We start from the raw sequence: 21,003 nt of genomic DNA, 5'->3' as shown, positions 1-21,003 counted from the left end.
CCAGCTCTGGGCAAGGCTCAGCCCCAGGCTCCCTATGGGGCCAGAGCCTCTTGTCACACCCTGTGGCTTTGCAAGCGAGTTCGGAGCCACGCTCCCCTGTTCCAAAGCCAGCCGGCTTCCCCCTCTCCCTGTGGACATGGCTCTGACCCGTGTTTAAACCCAAACCCCGCTCCGTCCACACACAGAGCCCCCTGCCCCCTGCCCCCACCTGCCCCGCCCTGCCAGGGCAGCTCAGCCAGGGGAACCTGCACCCCTACCCGCAGTGCAGCGGTGGCGGATTAGCCAATGGGCCGTCAGGGCCTGTGCCCAGCAGCCTCAGCCCATTGGGGGCCCCCTGGAAAATGGGCAACCCTGCACCCCAAGCCCGGTGCCTGGCAGAAGTGCCAGGTGTCGGGGGGAAGCCCCAGCGCCAGGATCCCAGCTGCGGCTGTGGCCCGGGGACTGGAAGAGCTCTCACCCCCAGCTGGTGACGGGACAGATCTTTCCCGGTCTTGGGGACGTGGGTGGGGGGGCTGCAAGGGGGTGGGTGGACGGGGACAGGACTGTGGGTGGAACTGGGGCAGGGCCACGGGGGAAGGAGCAGAACAGGGGTGGGACTGCAGACAGAAGGGGCGGGCGGGCCCCAGGGCCTGCACAGCCCAGCCTTCCCGGCTTCTCGCTGGCCACCATGAGCCTGAAGTAGCAACCGCCGCCGATGGAAGAACAAGAGACGCATGCAGCATGCGGCCAGCTGCTCCCCAGGGCCGGCCAGCTGAGCTCTCACTGCTGTGACCTGCCCTGGGGTCCCGGTTGCTGTCCCGTGGATGCCGTCCCTCCCCTTGACCTCCAACCTAGACCTCCCCCACTGCAACTGGAGACCATTGCTCCTCGTTCTGTCTTCTGCCACCACTGAGAACAGCCGAGCTCCATCCTCTTTGGGACCCCTCTCAGGTAGTTGAAGGCTGCTATCGAATTCCCCCTCACTCTTCTCTTCTGCAGACAAAAGAAGCCCAGTTCCCTCAGCCGCCCCTCCTAAGTCACGTGCCCCAGCCCCCTCATCATTTTCGTTGCCCTCCGCTGGACTCTCTCCAATTTGTCCACATCCCTTCTGTAGTGGTGGGCCCAAAACTGGACCCAGTACTCCAGATGTGGCCTCACCAGTGCCGAATAGAGGGGAACAATCACTTCCCTCCATCTGCTGGCAACGCTCCTACTGATGCAGCCCAAAATGCCTTTGGCCTTCTTGGCAACAAGGGAAGATTCTTTTCTACTTCTATTAAAAGTCTTCTTGCTGGGGAGGGTGGTTAACAAGCTCCCTAGGGATCTCCCTAAGGAAACTCAATGTTTTTTCTTTGTCCTAAGATCCAAGGGTTTGGGTCTGTGGTCACCTATGCAAATTGGTGAGGATTTTTACCAAACCTTCCCCAGGAAGTGGGCTGCAAGAGTTGGGAGGATTTTGGGGGGAAAGACGTTTCCAAACTATGTTTTCTCAGGAACCCAGATAAAGTTTGGTGGTGGCAGTGGAAATCCAAGGGAAAGGGTAAAATAGATTGTACCTTGGGGAAGTTTTCACCTAAGCTGGTAAAAGTAAGCTTAGGAGGTTTTTCATGCAGGTCCCCACATCTGTACCCTAGAGTTCAGAGTGGGGAAGGAACTTGACAATGCTGTAGGGATGCTAACGAAGAACTTTAGCACCAGAAAAGTGCTGAGTCCAAGGGCAGGGGCCATGGCGTGTGCTGACTGCCATGTTCCTCCCTCCCCACATCGAAGGCAAAGCCCACGTGGGTGGGGGCCCTGCCACCTTGTTCTCTGGGAGAAGAAGCTGTAAGGATGGATTGAGGGAACCCTGCCTCGCTGGGCTGGCTGGACGCTTACAGGGACCGGAACCGGATGCAAAGCGGGGGTCCCTGGAGACCGTCTGGGAGCACCTGAAAAGACTTGGGAAAATGGCAGTTTTTCCTTCACCGCCACCGTTTGGAATTACAGACTGCGACTCACCTGGGCATGAATTTTACCTGCTTTAACCCCTTGTCACCCTCATTCCCTTTGCTTAGCTCACGAACCTTTAGCAAGATTCCTACAGAGCTGGCTGCCAACGTTGCCTTTGGTGTAGGATCTGGGGTCCCGTGGCCCTGGGGTAAGAGACCGGTCTTCTGGGGCAGGGGACAACCTGGGTGGGCTGGTTTGGGGTGTCCGTGAGGTTTCCTCACAAAGTCCGGCTTGTCTGAGAGTATCTGAGGGGACTGGCTGTGACTCCGGGGTCAGACGGGGGCAGCGATCCAGGAGTTCACGCTGGGTGAAATCTGCTCACAGAGCACCACCGGCTGGGGGGATCTGCCCTGTTTCCTGACACCTTCCCTGAGCTCGTCACTCCCAGTGGAGCCGCCCCAGAGAGCGGGACGAACTGAGCCCTGCAAAATCAACCTAGAAGGACATTTCTCCCCTCCAGGGCGTTCCTGCCCGCCTGGACAGCTGGGTGAGCCACGGCCTCTCCTTCCCACAGCCCTCCTTCCGCAGGGGAGCTCAGCCAGCCGGTGCCTTTCCCCCGGCCACGGGCCTTGCCTTGGGGGAGGGGATCTAGGCAGGACTCCTGGGTTCCATTCCCTGGCCCTGCAGTGGGCTTGGGAGCCAGGACTCCTGGGCTCTATCCCTGGCTTTCAGAAGGGAGTGGGCCCTGTTGGGTTACAGGGTGGGGTACTGGGAGTCAGGACTCCAGCGTTCTCTTCCTGCCAGCATCACTTGTGCACAGATAGGGGCGGTGTGGGGCCCGGTACGGGGCAGTCAGGGGACAAGGAGCTGGGGGGTGCTTTCCGGACAACTCACTTTATTCAGCCAATGCACAAAAGGAACACGCAATCCCCCCAAAGGGAGGTGCACTGCAGCCCAGCACGCAGCAGAAGGGGAGGACGCCAGGCCGGGGCTCAGGGCTCCCCGATGCTTCCACTGGCCCAGGGAGCTGGGTAGCAGTCAACCGGGCTCAGCATCTCCACCACGCCCTGGGTGTATTTCTTCACCAATAATCTCTTCTTGCAGGCGCCAGGGGAGCCACATCCAGCCGCACTCTTCCTCAGTTTGATGTCACCTGGATGAGGGGAGAGAGACGTAATCAGGGGCTCCCAGATCCACCCCCCGACCCCAATAAGGTCTCTCACACACTCCCTTCCCAGGAGGACTGCACCCGGCTCTGCAGGCAGAGTGGGGTCTAGTGCTCAGAGCAGGGGGCTGGAACAATGTGAGAACATAAGAGGAATGGCCCTCCTGGGTCACCCCAAAGGTCCATCTAGCCCAGTATCCTCTGGCCAATGCCAGGTGCCCCAGAGGGAATGAACAGAACAGGGAACCTTCCACTGATCCATCCCCTGTCGCCCATTCCCAGCTCCTGGCAAACAGAGGCTAGGGCCGCCATCGCTGCCCATCCTGGCAATAGCCACAGATGGACCTGTACTCCAGGAACTTCTCTCGTTCCTGTTTGAACCCTGTTATAGTCTTGGCCTTCAAAACATCCTCCGGCAATGAGTTCCACAGGTTGACTGTGCGTTGTGTGAAGCAGTACTTCCTTTTGTTTGTTTTAATCCTGCTGCCTGTGGTGACCCCTCCTTCTTATGTTAGATGGAGTAAATAACACTTCCTTATTTACTTCCTCCACACCCTTCAACCTTCTCTAGACCTCAATCATATCCCCTCTTAGCCATCTCTTTTCCAGGCTGAAAAGTCCCACTCTTATTCATCTCTCCTCATATGGCAGCCGTTCCAACCCCCTCATCATTTTGTTTGGGCTTTTCTGAAGCTTTTCCAATTCCGATATCTCTTTTCTGAGAGTGGGCGACCACATCCGCCTGCAGTGTTCAAGCTGCGGGCTTCCCATGCATTTATATTGAGGCAACACGATCTATTCTGTCCCATTCTCTGTCCCTTTCTTAATATTTCCCAGCATTCTGTTCCCCTTTTTCACGGCCGCTGCACATGGAGTCATTTCAGAGAACTCTCCACAATGACTCCAAGATCTTTCTTGAGTGGTAAATTCGACCCATCATTGTGTATGTCTAGTTGGGATTACGTTTGCCCATGTGTGTTACTTTGCATTTATCAACATTGAATTTCCTCTGCCGTTTTGTTGCCCAGTCACCCAGTTCTGAGAGATCCTTTAGTACCTCTTCACAGTCTGCTTTGGACTTCACTATCTTGAGTAGGTTTGTATCTTCTGCAAATTTTGCCACCTCACTATTTACTCCTTTTTCCAGAACATTTCGGAATATGGTGAATAGGACTGGGCCCAGTGCGGATCCCTGGGGGACTCCCACTATTTACATCTCTCCGTTCTGAAAACTGACCATTTCTTCCTACCCTTTTTTCCCTATCTTTTTAACCACTTACTGAGCCATGAGAGGATTTTATCCCATGACAGCTTACTTTGCTTAAGAGCCTTTGGTGAGGGACCTTTTCAAAGGCTTTCTGAAAATCTAAGTACACTATAGCCACTGGATCCCCCTTGTCCACACGCTTCTTGACCCCCTCAGAGAATTCTAGTATACTGGTGAGGCGTGGTTTTCCTTTACCGAAACCATGTTGACCCTTCCCCAACAAATTATGTTCATCTGTGTGGCTGACAGTTCTCTTCTTTCCTATAGTTTCAATGAGTTTACCCTGTACTGAAGTCAGACTTACTAGTCTGTAGTTGCTGGGATCACCTCTGGAGCCCTTTTTAGAAATTGGCGTATCATTAGCCATCCTCCAGCCATTTGGGACAGAAGCTGATTTAAATGGTAGGTTAGAAACCACAGTTAGTCATTCTATAATTTGAAATTTGAGTTCCTTCCGAACTCTTGGGCGAATCCCATCTGGTCCTGGTGACTTATTACTGTTTAATTTATCAATTTGTTGCAAAAACTCCTGTAATGACACCTCAATCTGGGACAGTTCCTCAGATTTGTTATGAAAACAGAATGGCTCAGGTTTGGGAATCTCCCTCCCAGCCTCAGCCGTGAAGACCGATGCACAGAATTCATTTAGTTTCTCCGCAGTGGCCTTATCCTCCTTGGGTGCTCCTTTGGCATCGCGGCAAGTAGGACTCCAGGGTTCTCTCTGCAACTCTGCCAGGGGAGTGGAGTCTAGTGGGTCAGAGCCAGGGGGGCGGGGACTGAGCCAGGACACCTGGGCTCCACCTTGTACTCTGTGTTCAGACCCCGCCCCCATCTGGAGGACTTACCCAGTGTTAATATCCCAAATTCCTCAACACAATGGTCCTCGGCGCCGGTGCAGGCCAAGAGCACCTTCTTCTTCTCCTTCTCATTCCCGTGATATGGCCACACGTTGAAGAACGACAGGCACTGCCGGCCGTTGGGGACGGAGCTCACAGTTGGCACTGAGAACAGTCAGACACACACAGTCAGCCAGGGGTGGGGAGTCACCACACGCTGGGCTCAATCCCAGCTCGGGGAAGGGAGTGGGGTCTAGTGGTTAGAGAAGGGGGGCTGGGAGCCAGGACTCCTGGGTTCTCTCCAGGCAGGTGTGGCCGGAGCAGAGCTCTAGGTTTGCAGCAGACACACACCTGGGATGGTCCCAGCGTTGCAGCCGTCGGTGTTACAGCTCACGATGTTCACCCGCACGGTGACATTGTTTGCGTAGGTCAGCGAGAAGGGGCTGGGCTCATAGTTCTGGGGCTCCAGGCACGATTTAGCCATGTAGGAGAAGGAGGATCCCTCTGTGGAAGAGAAACAGAGAATCACCTCTGAGCTCCCCAATGGACCCCCAGCTGCTCCATCCTCCCCTTTTGTATCCATCCACCCCACCCCCAACTAATCTCATCTTCCCCCCCACCCCCAATAAAATCCTCTCTTCTGTCTGATCCAGCCCCACAGCCACCCACTGAAATTCCCCATCTCATCCCATCCCCCGTCTATGACATTATCTTTCCAGACTGAGCAGTCCCTGCTCCTGGAGAGGAGCGGAGGCTATTGGTTAGAGTAGGAGGAGGGGGTGGGAGCCAGGACTCCTGGGTTCGACCCCTGGCTTCAGGAGGACAATGGTGTCTACACTTAGTAGAAATCTTCTTTCACTCACCCAGCCTGATCTCTGCCACGACGGTGACGCAGGTCCCTTCCGAGGGGGCGCAGGGCTGCAGGGGGCCGGAGCACGATAGCTCTCTGGACGCACACACCTCGCATTGCAGAGCGCTCCCTGGAGGTTGGAAAAATCCCTTCTCAGTACAAACCCCGGCTCCCCACCCCTCCCCAGGCAGTGCCCGTGGGCGAAATACCACCAGGAACCAAGAGGTGGCGCTGTGGGAGTTGTTACCACCAATGCCTCCTCACTGAACGTGTGGGCAGGCAGATCTTGGAGAAATGCCACCTGCTTTTGCAGCAGTTCTGCCCAGTTCCATTTAACTCTCCGGATGGGGAAAGGCATCTTGCTAGCTGGTCATTTGTATCTTACTCAACACTGCAGACAAGTCTGTTTGCTGCCTGAGTGTCTGTGGCTAGAATACATTTTCAGCTGCTGACGTGGCTATCTGGGGTGCAGCTTGTGCCTGCGAACAAACCCCACACGTCTGTGTAGACAGAAAAACAAGACTTCGGCTGCTCTGAGGAGGGGTTTCTGCCTGGCTTTGCGGTGAACCTTTCACACACACACACATTCACACACACACACACCCCGCTGTCACTCTCTGCTCCAGGCCTCTGCCTCTCAGCCACACTCGACTTCAGCCCACTTTTCATGGCTGATCCTGCCAATTCTCTTCTTCAGAATACGATTGACGCTTGTTAAGCCTTTGGATAGATGGCTGTGCACCTCCAGCCAGCGATCCCAGGAGCATCAACTCTTTCCATTCCAGAGCATGGGGGCCTTTAATTCATGACGTGAGCGTAAGGTAGTTTTAAGAAAGAAAGAAAGAAAGATTTTCCCACTTTGGTTTTTTTAGAGCTTTCATGTGGAAACATCAATTAAACCTCAGAACGCCTTTCCCTGCCCCTTCTATGTCCCTAGATGGTAGCAAAGTGATATTCTCCCCATCTAAGAAATAGGGAAACTGAGGTAGAAAAAAGATGTGTTCAATTCAGGCTTAGAACCAAGAAGACAGCCGAGAAGTCCTGACTCCCCGCCCACTCTTACCCACGAGACCCCACTCCTCTTTCAGAGCCATGGACAGAACCCGGGAGTCCTGATTTGCAGCCATCTCTGCTCAAACTCACTACACCCCAGCCCTCTTCCACAGCTGGGGAATGAGCCCAGGAGTCCTGGCTCCCAGCGCCTACCCGTTGCACCCGCATTCCCCTTTCAAACCCGTGGAATGAAGCCAGGAGTCCTGGCAGGAATCTCAGCGCTGACAGGCAGGGGAACATTTCTAGGCAGGATGACATGTGGACGGGGGTGCTGCTCCTCATCCGGATGACCCCAAGCTCGGGCGAGAGCTGGAGGAGGAACGAGAAGAAGGAAGGACAGACGGACTCAGACCCACTGGCCAGGCCCCTAGCGTGGGCTGTGGGAGTCCCAGACTCCAATCCCTGCTCTCCCCGAGTCAGCCTGGGGACGTGGCTCCGGGTTTTCCTCTTGCTGGTTTTACCCACAAATTCCATCCTGACCCCAGAATCCACCATCGACAGCAGCATGTTCCCCAAGTGAATTCCCGACCGCATCACCCGGCTCCCTGTGCCCGGGGACGGACGGGACTCACCTGTGGCCAGGAGAGCGGACAGCAGGCAGAGGGGCAGAGCCACCCACATGGTGCCTGGATGTTAGCTGCAGTGAGGAGAACAGCGAGGAAGCATCTGGCTGTGGTTTTATCCGGCAGGATGGCAAATACCTGCCCCCTGGGGGATCGGTTGGGGCTGCCCCATGACATCCTGGTGGACCCGGAGATGGGAGATTTCACAACCCTGCATGTGACTTTGGCTGATCAGGTGATGCAATGTGTCTTGAGGCCAATTCCCTTGTGCATTAGTGGAGATCTGTGGTTCTCAGCCAGGGGTCCCTGTACTCCAGGGGTACACACAGGTCTTCAGGGGGTACATCAGCTTATCTTGATGTTTGCCTCATTTTACAACAGGCCAGATATAAAGCACTAGTGAAGTCAATACGAGCTAAAATTTCCTGATACAATGACTTGTTTGTGCAGCTCTATGTACTATCCACTGAACTGTAAGAACAATATTTATATCCCAGTGGAGTTATCTTATAATTACACGGTGGAACTGAGAAAGGAAGTTATTTGTCAGTCACAATGTGGCCGTGACACTTATGTATTTTTAGAATAACATAAGAAAGGACCTGTCATAAATATAAAGGGAAGGGGAACCACCTTTCTGTCCCCGGAGCTATAAAATCCCCCATGCCCCGTGGCAAAATACTTTCACCTGTTGTCATAAATAGAAAGGGAAGGGTAAACTCCTTTATAATCCCTCCTCTCCAGAGGAAAAATCCTCTCACCTGTAAAGGGTTAAGAAGCTAAAGGTAACCTCGCTGGCACCTGACCAAAATGAGCAATGAGGAGATAAGATGCTTTCAAAAGCTGGGAGGAGGGAGAAAAACAAAGGGTCTGTGTCTGTCTGTGTGATGCTTTTGCCGGGGACAGAACAGAAATGGACTCTTAGAACTTAGTAAGTAATCTAGCTAGGTATGTGTTAGATTATGATTTCTTTACATGGCTGAGAAAATAGCTGTGCTGAATAGAATGGATATTCCTGTCTGTGTGTCTTTTTGTAACTTAAGGTTTTGCCTAGAGGCATTCTCTCTGTTTTGAATTTAATTCCCCTGTAAGGTATTTGCCTTCCTGATTTTACAGAGGTGATTCTTTTCTACTTCTATTAAAAGTCTTCTTGTAAGGAAACTCAATGCTTTTTCATTGTTCTAAGATCTAAGGGTTTGGGTCTGTGGTCACCTATGCAAATTGGTGAGGATTTGTACCAAACCTTCCCCAGGAAGTTGGGTGCAAGGGTTGGGAGGATTTGGGAGGGAAAGACGTGACCAAACTACGTTTCCCAGTAAACCCAGTTAAAGTTTGGTGGTGGCAGTAGAAATCTAGGGGCAAAGGACAAAAATAATTTGTACCTTGGGGAAGTTTTAACCTAAGCTGGTAAAAGTAAGCTTAGGAGGTTTTCATGCAGGTCCCCACATCTGTACCCTAGAGTTCAGAGTGGGGAAGGAACCTAGACAGGTGTGTAGGGGGATGGATGGACAGGCATGAAGGCAGATGGATGGATGGACAGACAGTCTCTTAGGGGAATGGATGGATGGGTGTGTGGGGGGAAGGGTGGACGTGTAGGAGGATGGACGGACAGAAGGATGGGTGTTGTCAGGGAGTCCCCGGGCGATGCTCTGGACCTGCTCCCTACGAAGGCAGGCAGGACTCTGGGGAAGTCTCCTCTCTGGGAGCAGCCTGTCTGCAGAACACAAAGCTCACCCGGCTTCCACCTTCCTGGGTCTGACCTTGGAGCATTCAGCCTCCTCTGCCATTCCATGCGCTTCCCACAGCCAGTCCGCCCAGGCGGATTCCTGGGGAAGCCAGAGGGTCCTGCACCCCAACTCCACAGTCAGACGGGACTATCAGCCAGCCAGTAAAACAGAGGTTTGCAGGGGGGAAGGGCCCAGGCCATCAGTGGCCAGGAAACAGGGTGTCGGCCATTCTCTGTGTCCAGACCCCTGCACACACCTGCCCTCTCGGGCTCTGCAAGGATCATACACCCTTATCCCACCTAGATACTTAAGAACTGCCTAGGGGAAACTGAGGCACCCCCACACTATTCAGAGGAAACATTAAGAACGCTTCCACTTCCTCACAGGTTTATCGGGGATGGATGGAGGGGCGGCCCTGCACAGCCTTGCAAAGCACAGAGGGAAACTGAGGCACTCCATGGCATCGTAGAAATAGGAGCTCAATTTCCACTTTGTCGCATCCCTCTGTGCCCCAAACTGCTGCAGACACCAGCCGGTGCACCCTGCCACTGCCAGCACCTATCCAAGGCACTAGCTTTAACAGGGGGAGTGAGATTTAACAGGGGGAGTGAGATCAGCCAAGGCCACCTCCATGAACCCGAGGCCTTCGGGGACCGGACAAGAAAAGGGGGACGCTGGCACCAGAAATTAAAATGGAAATCCTGCTTTATTTCCCTCCTCACCAGATCCTGTTACCAGTGTAGGAGAAATTCTGTGAGCAACTGCCCTGCTCAGCCACAGCCCTGCCCCGCTGGTCACAGCACCTGCCTCGGTGTCTAGGAGGCAAACGCACTGGTCAAGGGTGGGTGGCGCTGACTTTCCACCATCGGTCTCCGCACCGACCGTTTGCCGGCTGTGGTTTGGACACGCGCGCCAAGGGCTTAGCACACCTGGGCTCCAGGCCCCTCTCTGCCAGCCACCCTGTGTGACCTGGGACACACCTCTTAGGCCTAGAGATTCAAAGAGTTAGGTCCTGCTGAGGATCTGTGCCTCAGTTTCCCCAATCTGTTCAATGGGGCTGACAGCCCTGCCCCATCCCACAAGGTGGTTGTGAGGATAATGCATTAAAGATGACGAGGGGTTCAGATGCCATGGTGATGGGCGCCAGATAAGTATTTAGCTAGACATGCTGGGGAGGGTGGTTAACAAGCTCCCCAGGGATGCGGTGGATGCGCCGTCCCTCGGCATCCCCCAGGCCAGGCTGGCTGTCCTCCTGGAAGATGCTTTCATCAAACACACGTGATCGGGCCCCGTGGAGGGAGGACTTCTCCAGCCTGGGCTATGCGGCAGGTCAGACTAGATGCTGGGAATGGGCCCTTCTGGCCTGGGACGCCAGAAAAAAGGGTGAGGTGGCTCCCAGGAATCACCAGCCCTCGGGGCGCTGGTTTCATCTGTAAATAATTTTTGTATCTGTTTTGCTTCTGTAAGCAGTGTCAGGATGAGCTCCACCCTGACATCTGGTGGTGAGGTGTGGCAAGTTGTGGAAAAGAACTTCAGGGGCTGATCTCATTTGCATAGGCACACCCACCACGCCTAGAATGAGGCCATAGCTGCCCAAATGGTCACTTTGGCTGCTGCGGGATCCCCAGTTTCTCTGTTATTGGGGCAGAAAGAATAAATTGTTATTACCCTGATTATGAGAACTGTGCTTGGAACTGTACTTGGCCTTTTGTTATGATGGAGGGACTCACCATCAACTAAGTAGCACTCGCTAGGCAAGGGTCATGGGTTCCAAAACTCTGTGAATGGAGAGAGGCTGGGGACAAGTCTTAATACTTGGTGGTATGGGCCCATTGAATTACATGTTAATTGTGCTTTTCTCTTTCTCCCTCTACTGTGCAATTTCAGAGCTACTTTTGATTTCATTAGAAGTCTAGTTACAGGCTGCTGAGCTCACTTTGGGCTAATAGTGCGCCAGCACTGAGGCTCCCCTACTACAAGCTGAATTCACCAAAGAGCTGAACTGACTAAGAGCTGAAATCACTGAGCGTTGTGTTAAGTAGTGGAGGAGCCTGAAGTTCTATCGTGGAGCAGTTTGCAGGATGGCTGGAGTGCCTTGTGGACAAGCTGGTGGAGCAGTTCGTAGGACAGCAGGAGCTGCTGGTGGGACGCAGAGCAGTTTGTGGACCGGCTGGTGGAGCAGTTCGTTGGACGGCGGGAGCTGCTTGTGGGCCGCGGAGCGGAGCTGAGCGAAGGAGTTCGTGGGGCGGCTGGAGGAGCGGAGCGAAGGCCTATGGAGCTGTGGGGTGGTCAGCTTCAGATCATGTAAGGTGCCTCTTACCCCTGTCCCATCTCCACCCAGGCTGGGGGGTAAGGCTCCGCAGATAAACTTTCAAACTCTGGGGCTGCCCTGACCAGGGACAGAGACTTTTGGGTCCTTGGACTTTTGGGACTTTGGGTGATTTGGGGTTGCTGGACTCAAGAACCAAAGGGAAAGGGGCATGCCCCAATTTGCTTGGGGTGGGTTTTTTTTGCTCATGGGTTGTGTTATGAATCCTGTTGGTGGTGTTTCCCCAACATAATGCCACATTGTTTCTCTCTCTTATTAAAAGGCTTCTGCTATACTCAGATTATGTGCTTGCGAGAGGGGAATATTGCCTCTTGGAGGCGCTCAGCAGGGGTGGTATATATTTGTCCCAGGTCACTGGGTGGGGGCTCAAGCTGGTTTGCATTGTGTTATTGGAATGGATCCCCTAGATATTGAACCCGGCCCTTGTTACTGCCAACTCTGACGGGCAGAAGGGTTACACTTCTAACCAGAAGCGAAGGGAAATGCAGGCTATTCCTTCTCCTGTGTATCCTCCGCCACGCCCAGGAACATCTCCCTCTTCTTTGTGAAGATTCAAACCCGGACCTGCTCTACGAACAGCTGCAATACCCAGTTCTCTCCTGTCTGTACATCTCTGCGTCCCTCCCTGCTTCTTCCCAGTGGCATAGGCACTGACTGAGTGTCAAACTGGTTTGGAAAAGGTTCTTTTCTGGAGAAGGGTGGGGTCCCGTGTAGCACCTGGTGCCATAGGGGGGACCCTGATCTCAGGGGAGGGAGGCGTGCAGTGCCTGGCACAATGGGGGGCCCCCAGTAGCAGGCTGGGGGGATCTATGCAGTGCCCAGTGCAATCAGGGCCCCTGCTCTGGGGAGTCTGTGCAGCTCTTGGCACAAGGGGTCCCTGATCTCAGTTATTGAGGTGCTAGAAATAAGTGGTAACAAAGTAGAGAAGGCACCTGTCCGCAGCCCTGCCCGTCAACCCCCACCGACCCTCTCTTCAGGGTCTTGCAGGGCCGATCATCAACACCGTCTAGACGGGAGGCCGGTGCCCGATCTGCATTGCCCCGGGTCGGAGCAGCTGTTCCAGCACGGAGACCCTGCAGTGCGAGGGCCGTGCCAGCCAGTGCATTTCCATCAGCGGGCAGATCTCGGAAGGTGAGCGCCTGTCCCGGATTCCTTCCAGCCCCGGCTCTCCGGGCCCATCGGCACTAGGACAAAGGGAGGCCCGGGGCCGGGATTTCCAGTGGGCCAGGCCCCCGCAGCCTCCCGGCAGTTCCCGCTTTACCTGGCTACGCCCTTGGCCCAGCTCTGGGCAAGGCTCAGCCCCAGGCTCCCTATGGGGCCAGAGCCTCTTGTCACACCCTGTGGCTTTGCAAGCGAGTTCGGAGCCACGCTCCCCTGTTCCAAAGCCAGCCGGCTTCCCCCTCTCCCTGTGGACATGGCTCTGACCCATGTTTAAACCCAAACCCCGCTCTGTCCACACACAGAGCCCCCTGCCCCCTGCCCCCACCTGCCCCGCCCTGCCAGGGCAGCTCAGCCAGGGGAGCCCGCACCCCTACCCGCAGTGCAGCGGTGGCGGATTAGCCAATGGGCCGTCAGGGCCTGTGCCCAGCAGCCTCAGCCCATTGGGGGCCCCCTGGAAAATGGGCACCCCTGCACCCCAAGCCCGGTGCCTGGCAGAAGTGCCAGGTGGCGGGGGAAGCCCCAGCGCCAGGATCCCAGCTGCGGCTGTGGCCCGGGGACTGGAAGAGCTCTCACCCCCAGCTGGCGGCGGGACAGATCTTTCCTGGTCTTGGGGACGTGGGTGGGGGGGCTGCAAGGGGGTGGGTGGACTGGGACAGGACTGTGGGTGGAACCGGGGCAGGGCCACGGGGGAAGGAGCAGAACAGGGGTGGGACTGCAGACAGAAGAGGCGGGCGGGCCCCAGGGCCTGCACAGCCCAGCCTTCCCGGCTTCTCGCTGGCCACCATGAGCCTGAAGTAGCAACCGCCGCCGATGGAAGAACAAGAGACGTCCACCATGCAGCGTGCGGCCAGCTGCTCCCCAGGGCCGGGCAGCTGAGCTCTCACTGCTGTGACCTGCCCTGGGGTCCCGGTTGCTGTCCCGTGGATGCCGTCCCTCCCCTTGACCTCCAACCTAGACCTCCCCCACTGCAACTGGAGACCATTGCTCCTCGTTCTGTCTTCTGCCACCACTGAGAACAGCCGAGCTCCATCCTCTTTGGGACCTCCCTCAGGTAGTTGAAGGCTGCTATCGAATTCCCCCTCACTCTTGTCTTCTGCAGACAAAAGAAGACCAGTTCCCTCAGCCTCCCCTCCTAAGTCACGTGCCCCAGCCCCCTCATCATTTTCGTTGCCCTCCGCTGGACTCTCTCCAATTTGTCCACATCCCTTCTGTAGTGGGGGGCCCAAAACTGGACCCAGTACTCCAGATGTGGCCTCACCAGTGCCGAATAGAGGGGAACAATCACTTCCCTCCATCTGCTGGCAACGCTCCTACTGATGCAGCCCAAAATGCCGTTAGCCTTCTTGGCAACAAGGCCAGCCAGCTTCTCATCCACTGTAATCCCCAGGTCCTGCTCTGTGGAAAGGTTGGCAAACACCTGCCCCCTGCGAGATCGGCTGGGGCTGCCCCGTGACATCCTGGTGGGCCCGGAGATGGGAGATTTGCCAACCCTGCATGTGACACTGGCTGATCAGGTGATGCCAATGTGTCTTGAGGCCAATTTCCTTGTGCATTCGTGGAGACCAGTGGTTCTCAACCAAGGGTCCGTGTACCCCAGGGGTACACACAGGTCTTCCAGGGTGGTACATCAGCTCATCTTGATGTTTGCCTCATTTTACAACAGGCCAGATAAAAAGCACTAGTGAAGTCAGTACGAGCTCCTGAAGATGATGTTGCACATCTTCCATCTCAGAGAGAGCAATCTTCCTAGATCTCTCCCTGAAAGGTCGAGAGTCATGTAGTCTGATATTGTGTTCTACTCCTTTTGCACATCCCACATCCCACTCATGCAGTGAGAACACCTTGGATCTTTCACAAAGTTTCTTCCTCAGGCGATTTTTCCACTCCTCGGACACTGGTGAATCTCCAAAGTCAAACTTTGCTGGGTCTATCGTCGGAACTTGAGTTTCACACTGGGGGGTTACAATTGACTCGGGCTCAAAGAGGTCTGCTTTCTTCTGTCCTTGCCTCACAAAAATATCACGACTTGTTTCATTAGCAATCAGTATAGTCACCCTTTCCTGGGCGTCAGGAGTAGGGTTATGACTCCACTAAGAACCAGCCCTCCTTCAGGGAGCCCTCCCTTGGTCGGCTGCTCTACCACTGCTAATGTTCTCTTACTGCCTTTCAGGCAGGTACTCATGACAATCACCTCCTTTTCTGTCATTGCAGGCACCACTAAGGGGACCGGGCCTGCGTACCTCAGTGCTCCCACCGGAAAATCAGGCATCACTCTTTTTGCGTCCTCAATTTTTCTGTAGACTGCGGCACAATGTGTGTGTATCACCAAGGTATTCAGGTATTGGTCCCCTGCTCGCTGTCTGCAGTAATCTGCAAGTACCTTAAAGAGGCTGGAGTTGGTCCCTATTAGCACAGACACCTCAGAGACACCTTTAGGGTCAGGGCATATTAAAGCGACAGTGTCCACCTCCTGTCTTACCCCAGCGATCTCTTCTGGGAATTCCAGGTGTACAATGACATACCCCTGATACGGGTATTCATCCATGCTGAGACCACACAGGCCGAGCCCTGTCAAGGGCTGTATAGGCAGATGCATAAGCATCTGCTGGTAGAAAGACTGGAATATGATAGTCACTTGGGATCCCGTGTCAAGCACTGCTCTACATTCTGTCCCTTCAACCTTTACAGTGACCTCAGCTCGAGGTCCTATCAATCCTGGTGGGATTCGGGTGGCATGGTTCTTCGCAGGGGAGCCTACAAACCCTGCAGGCCTAGGCGGCTCCCTTCCCAGGCCCTGGGGCCGTTTCCCGACTTTCCCCAGGTGGTCCTCAGCTTTTGGTATACTAGCGGGGGATTCTCTGCATTCTGACACCTGGCAGCAATGTGCCCACCCTGGCCACACCGGTAGCAGAAGAAGGATTGCCCTTTCCCGTGTTGCCGGGGTGGGGCAGAGATTCTAAATGTAGTCTTCTGGACCGTGGTAACGGGGGGTTCCTTGTACGCTGAAGTCTTTGCTGAATCGATAGTATTCTCTAGTTCAGCCACTTTCTGTGTCAGGACCTGCACTCATTGGGTAAGTTCCTCTTGAGGATTCACCATCAGCGCCTTGGGCGTTCGTATGGATGTTGTGGCAGTTGCCTGGGGTGGCCGAACCTCCCAAACCTCACCAGCTGCCTGCCTCTCTTCCTCCTCTCGGACCTCTTTTATCAGCCGAGAGTAACCCGGTGGATTGTCTTGGCGCTCCCTTAATCGAAGGTGGAGAAGGATTGGGTTCTGATATTGAATTCCCCTCACAATCTGAGCCAATCCAGTCCGGTCCATTTGCTCAACCGCTACTGCTCCCCTCATGAAGGCTCTCTGTAGTAATTTCTCCAACCTCTGTACATAGGCAGAAACTTTCTCTCCCTTTTGTTACCTGGCATTGAGGAACTTGCAATAAACATCCTCTGAGCCCTCGGTTCTCCCAAAGGCATGATCAAGGGCCTCTAGGCAGTCCTTTACCTTGACCCCAGGGTTACTGAGCTTCAGTGTGCGAATCACATCTAGGGCTGGCCCCCTAAGGCACTCTACTAGTCACCTTCTCTTTTCAGCATCAGGTACTGCCCATTCCTGCAGCATTTCAGTGGTGTGTTCCAGCCAGGGTTCAAATGCTTCTTCCCCAGGCATTGGGGTGTGAACCCCAGAAAACAACCTCAGTTTACGATAGGGGCTTGACTTAGGGTGGGGTGGCACAACCTTCTCTAATGCTTGCCCAAAGCCTTCACCCACTCATCAGGTGACGGAGCAGCCTCCCGGGGTGGGACTCCTGGGTAAAGGCAAAACAGACCCGGCATATCAGTCAAGGTCTTCCCCTCTTTCCCCAAAAAGGCAGACATTTTCTTTAAAAACTCCACTTCAGAGGCAAGGGCTAGTGAGGGCTGGCTCCCAGTAGTTATTACCTTCCACTCACCATCTTCCACTGCTATTGGGCCTGGAACCTGTAGAGGGTCCACAGCCAACGACAGCTCACACAGTACAGCAAAATCTCTGCCTTCCCTCCCAAACATGCGCCCACGCCACCAGGTACTAATACCTGTCTCAAGCCTCTCTCTATTCCCAGAGTTTTGGAACCCATGTCCCTTGCCTTGCGAGTGCTATTTAGTTGATGGTGAGTCCCTCCATCATAACAAAAGGCCAAGTATAGTTCCAAGCACAGTTCCCATAATCAGGGTAATAACAATTTATTCTTCCTGCCCCAATAACAGAGACACTGGGGATCCCACAACAGCCAAAGTGACCATTTGGGCAGTTATGGCCTCATTTTAGGTGGGGTTGTTGTGCCTATGCAAATGAGATCGGCCCCTGAAGTTTTTTTCCACAACTTGCCACACCTCACCACCAGATGTCAGGGTGGATGAAACTCCACGCCATATCTCCAAAGGTGACTTCAAAAGGGGTGTCGTCGTTGATAGTGTTCCAGCTGTGCGGGTGTTGTATTTCCACTAACCCCACCTCCCAGGAACCCGGGAGATCCAAGGGCTTCATAAGCCGTATTGTAAAGTTCAAGCTGGTGTTTTCGGGAAAAACTGCAGAGCTGGCGTTGCTGGGCAAAGTAATGTAAAACCCGCTGTCGCTCATCTTCTCTGTCTTTGTAGGAGGAATAACTTTTGTTTGTTTTTGTTGTTTGTTTGTTGTTTGTGTCTAAAGGTCACAGAGTTGAGAAGCTTTCACCCCGCTGTTAAACTTATCAGGCCACCCCAACCATTTCACCAGTAGTTGCTTTTTTCTCCCTTTTCCTTTCTCTGCTAGAATTTTTTCAATCCTGTAAATCCTGTCTCGTTTGGTGTTTACTTTTTGTAATTCTTCAGGGCAAAAAGATCCAGGAACTGTCTCACCCTCGTAGTCTTTTAATCGGTATACAGGTCTCTGACCCCTGGTTAAGGCTTCATCCACTATGACTATCTCATCGGTAAATGTCTGTTCATAACCTTTTTCAAAAGCTCCTTTGGTTTTAGATAAAATAGCTCCACATCCTAGTTTTTAAAGTTCTGTTAAACCGCTCCACAACCCCTGCTTTGACTTCATTATTAGCAACAAAATGGGGAATGCCATGCCGTTTTAACAATCTGCTTAAGGGTTTGTTTAAAAATTCTTTCCCCCGATCGGTTTGTAATTTTTGAGGCACAGACCCTTCGCTAAAAATAGCTTGAAAGGCCTTGGATACCTCACCACTCGTCTTGTCTCTTAGGCCTAAGGCCCAGGCATTTTTGGATAGAATGTCTACCACTGTTAAGATGTACATAAAATTGCCGTTGTGTCTGGAGAACTGGTGCATATCCACCAAATCTGCCTGCCATTGCGCATCCACATCTGAAACAATGGTCTTGTTTCTTGTAAAACGTATTCGAGCCGCTTTGTGTAAAGTATAAGCATCCTGGTCTGAAAGCCAAGCTGTTACTTGTCTTCTATTTGAAGTTTTACTCTGCTTTTTGGCCACTTGAAAAAGAGGGTTCACCCCGCCAAAGCTCCCAGCTTCCCCGGGGGTGTAATATATTTTCTTTAACAGAGCCGCCTGTGGAGACATGACTGTTCCTGGTACCATCTTTTACTAACACAAGTGTGGGTGGGGGACAACATTCATATGAACACATCTAAATAAGTTTTATTAATCGCCTGGTTTAACACAACCTTTTACAACCGCCCGTAAAAATGGACGCCATGAGTCCTAACATGAGGGTGTCTGTGCTGGTTCACTCTTCCATTTTGTCCTTTTCCTCTTGAGATCTGTGTCTCAGACATGAGCAAAAACAGCTGATGCATGATACATTTACTCCCACGGGGCTACCGATGTGTAAGTTCTCAAAGGCCTCCAGAAAGGCACCATCGAGCTGTCGAGAGATTTTTTCAAAAAAGAAACAGCGTAAGCTCCCCACTGCTTGGTTTTTGATTTAAACAATCCCTGGTTCCTAGCCCCCCCATTACACACCCCCACCCCGACCCTCACTTCTTAAACATTCATTTACCTGAGCCACGTCTTTTTCATTCACTTTGTCCGCCCGTAACTCCCCCAAGCCGTGATCACCTTCCACCTCCAGGGGGGAGGACAACAAGAGGCCATGACGCTCATCGCGGTGCCTCACAAGCAGCCGGGTTTCGGGGTCGGTTTCCGGTGTGTCCGTCAATGGCTGGGCCAAAGGGTCCTCCTCAGAACTCTCGCTGATGTAGCGCTTTCTCCACACAAGTCCAAAGGCCCTCGGGGCTAAAACAAAGTCCGAAGTTCCCACGGGGGGGGTGAAGGAGTCCATGTTTCCATGATTTCTAAAACACGCGCTCTTGGTAAAAGAGAGCCTCTTCTGCCCGACGCTGGGACTTATGGGGTGATGGTGCTGCGCTCTGACTGGCAGAGGGGTCACACACCCCTCATCTGGGTGGTTCACCCCATCCCAGAACCTGCCCTATTTTGGTCAAATCAGCTCTTGGGGTGGCCTGATTGGTAGACGTTGGTGGGAGGAGGAGTTGTTAGAGGGGTCACACAAATCATTTCCGGATGGGTCACCCCGCCCCGGAACTCATCCTGATTGGTCAAATCTCCTCTTGGTCCTATCGGGACAAAACCCCTCCTGATTGGTAGAGGGTGGGAGGAGGAGTTGTTAGAGGGGTCACAAGACCCACTTGTGGAGAGGACACCCCGCCCCGGAACTCGCCCTGATTGGTCAAATCTCCTCTTGGGGGAAGCCCTACAGGGGCGAAACCTCTCCTGATTGGTAGAGGGAAGTGGGAGGAGTAGTTAGAGGGGTCACATGATATACCTTGCTTCCGGTCATGTGGCAGCCATGACCCTGGAAGGAATACCCCATGGGGCGGGACTTCCAGTGAAGGGGGCAGTGGTCCAGGGGTGGGGTTAAGGGGTCAAGGGGTGGGGTGAGTTTCACAAGACACACCTTGCTTCAGGTCTTGCGGCAGCCTTGACCCCGGAAGTAATACACCATGGGGCGGCACTTCCGGTGGGGTCAAGGGGTGGGACTAAGGGGTCAAGGGGCGGGGTCAGTGTTTGATTGACGGTAGGGCCCTCATACTACTGAGGTTACCTTTAGCATCTTAACCCTTTACAGGTGAGAGGATTTTTCCTCTGGACAGGAGGGATTGTAAAGGAGTTTACCCTTCCCTTTATATTTATGACAACAGGTAAAAGTGTTTTGCCTCTGGCCATGAGGGATTTTATAGCACTGAGGACAGAAAGGTGGTTCCCCTTCCCTTTATATTTATGACAGGTCCTTTCTTATGTTATTCTAAAAATACATAAGTGTCACGGCCACATTGTGATTGACAAATAGCTTTCTTTCTCATTTCCACCGTGTAATTATAAAATAACTCCACTGGGATATAAATATTGCTCTTACATTTCAGTGGATAGTACATAGAGCTGCACAAACAAGTCATTGTGTCAGGAAATTTTAGCTCGTACTGACTTCATTAGTGCTTTTTATCTGTCCTGTGGGAAAACGAGATAAACATTAAGATGAGCTGATTTACCCCCGGAAGACCTGTGTGTACCCCTGGGGTACACGGATCCCTGGCTGAGAACCACAGATCTCCACGAAGGCACAAGGGAATTGGCCTCAAGACACATTGGCATCATCTGATCAGCTAGTGTCCCATGCAGGATCTCCCATCTCCGGGCCCACCAGGATATCATGGGGCAGCCCCAGCCGATCTCGCAGGGGGCAGGTGTTTGCCAACCTTTCTGCAGAGAAGGACCTGGGGATTACAGTGGATGAGAAGCTGGCTATGAGACAGCAGGGTGGCCTTGTTGCCAAGAAGGCTAACGGCATTTTGGGCTGCATCAGTAGGAGCGTTGCCAGCAGATGGAGGGAAGTTATTATTCCCCGCTATTCGGCACTGGTGAGGCCACATCTGGAGTACTGGGTCCAGTTTTGGGCCCCCCACTACAGAAGGGATGTGGAGAAATTGGAGAGAGTCCAGCGGAGGGCAATGATGAGGGGGCTGGGGCACGTGACTTAGGAGGGGAGGTTGAGGGAACTGGGCTTCTTTTGTCTGCAGAAGAGAAGAGTGAGGGGGAATTTGATAGCAGCCTTCAACTACCTGAGGGGGGTTCAAAGAGGGTGGAGCTCGGCTGTTCTCAGTGGTGGCAGATGACAGAACGA

This window comes from Eretmochelys imbricata, chromosome 24, assembly GCF_965152235.1.
Source record: "Eretmochelys imbricata isolate rEreImb1 chromosome 24, rEreImb1.hap1, whole genome shotgun sequence".
Lineage (NCBI taxonomy): Eukaryota > Metazoa > Chordata > Testudines > Cheloniidae > Eretmochelys > Eretmochelys imbricata.
Note: the sequence above shows the minus strand (reverse complement) of the source record.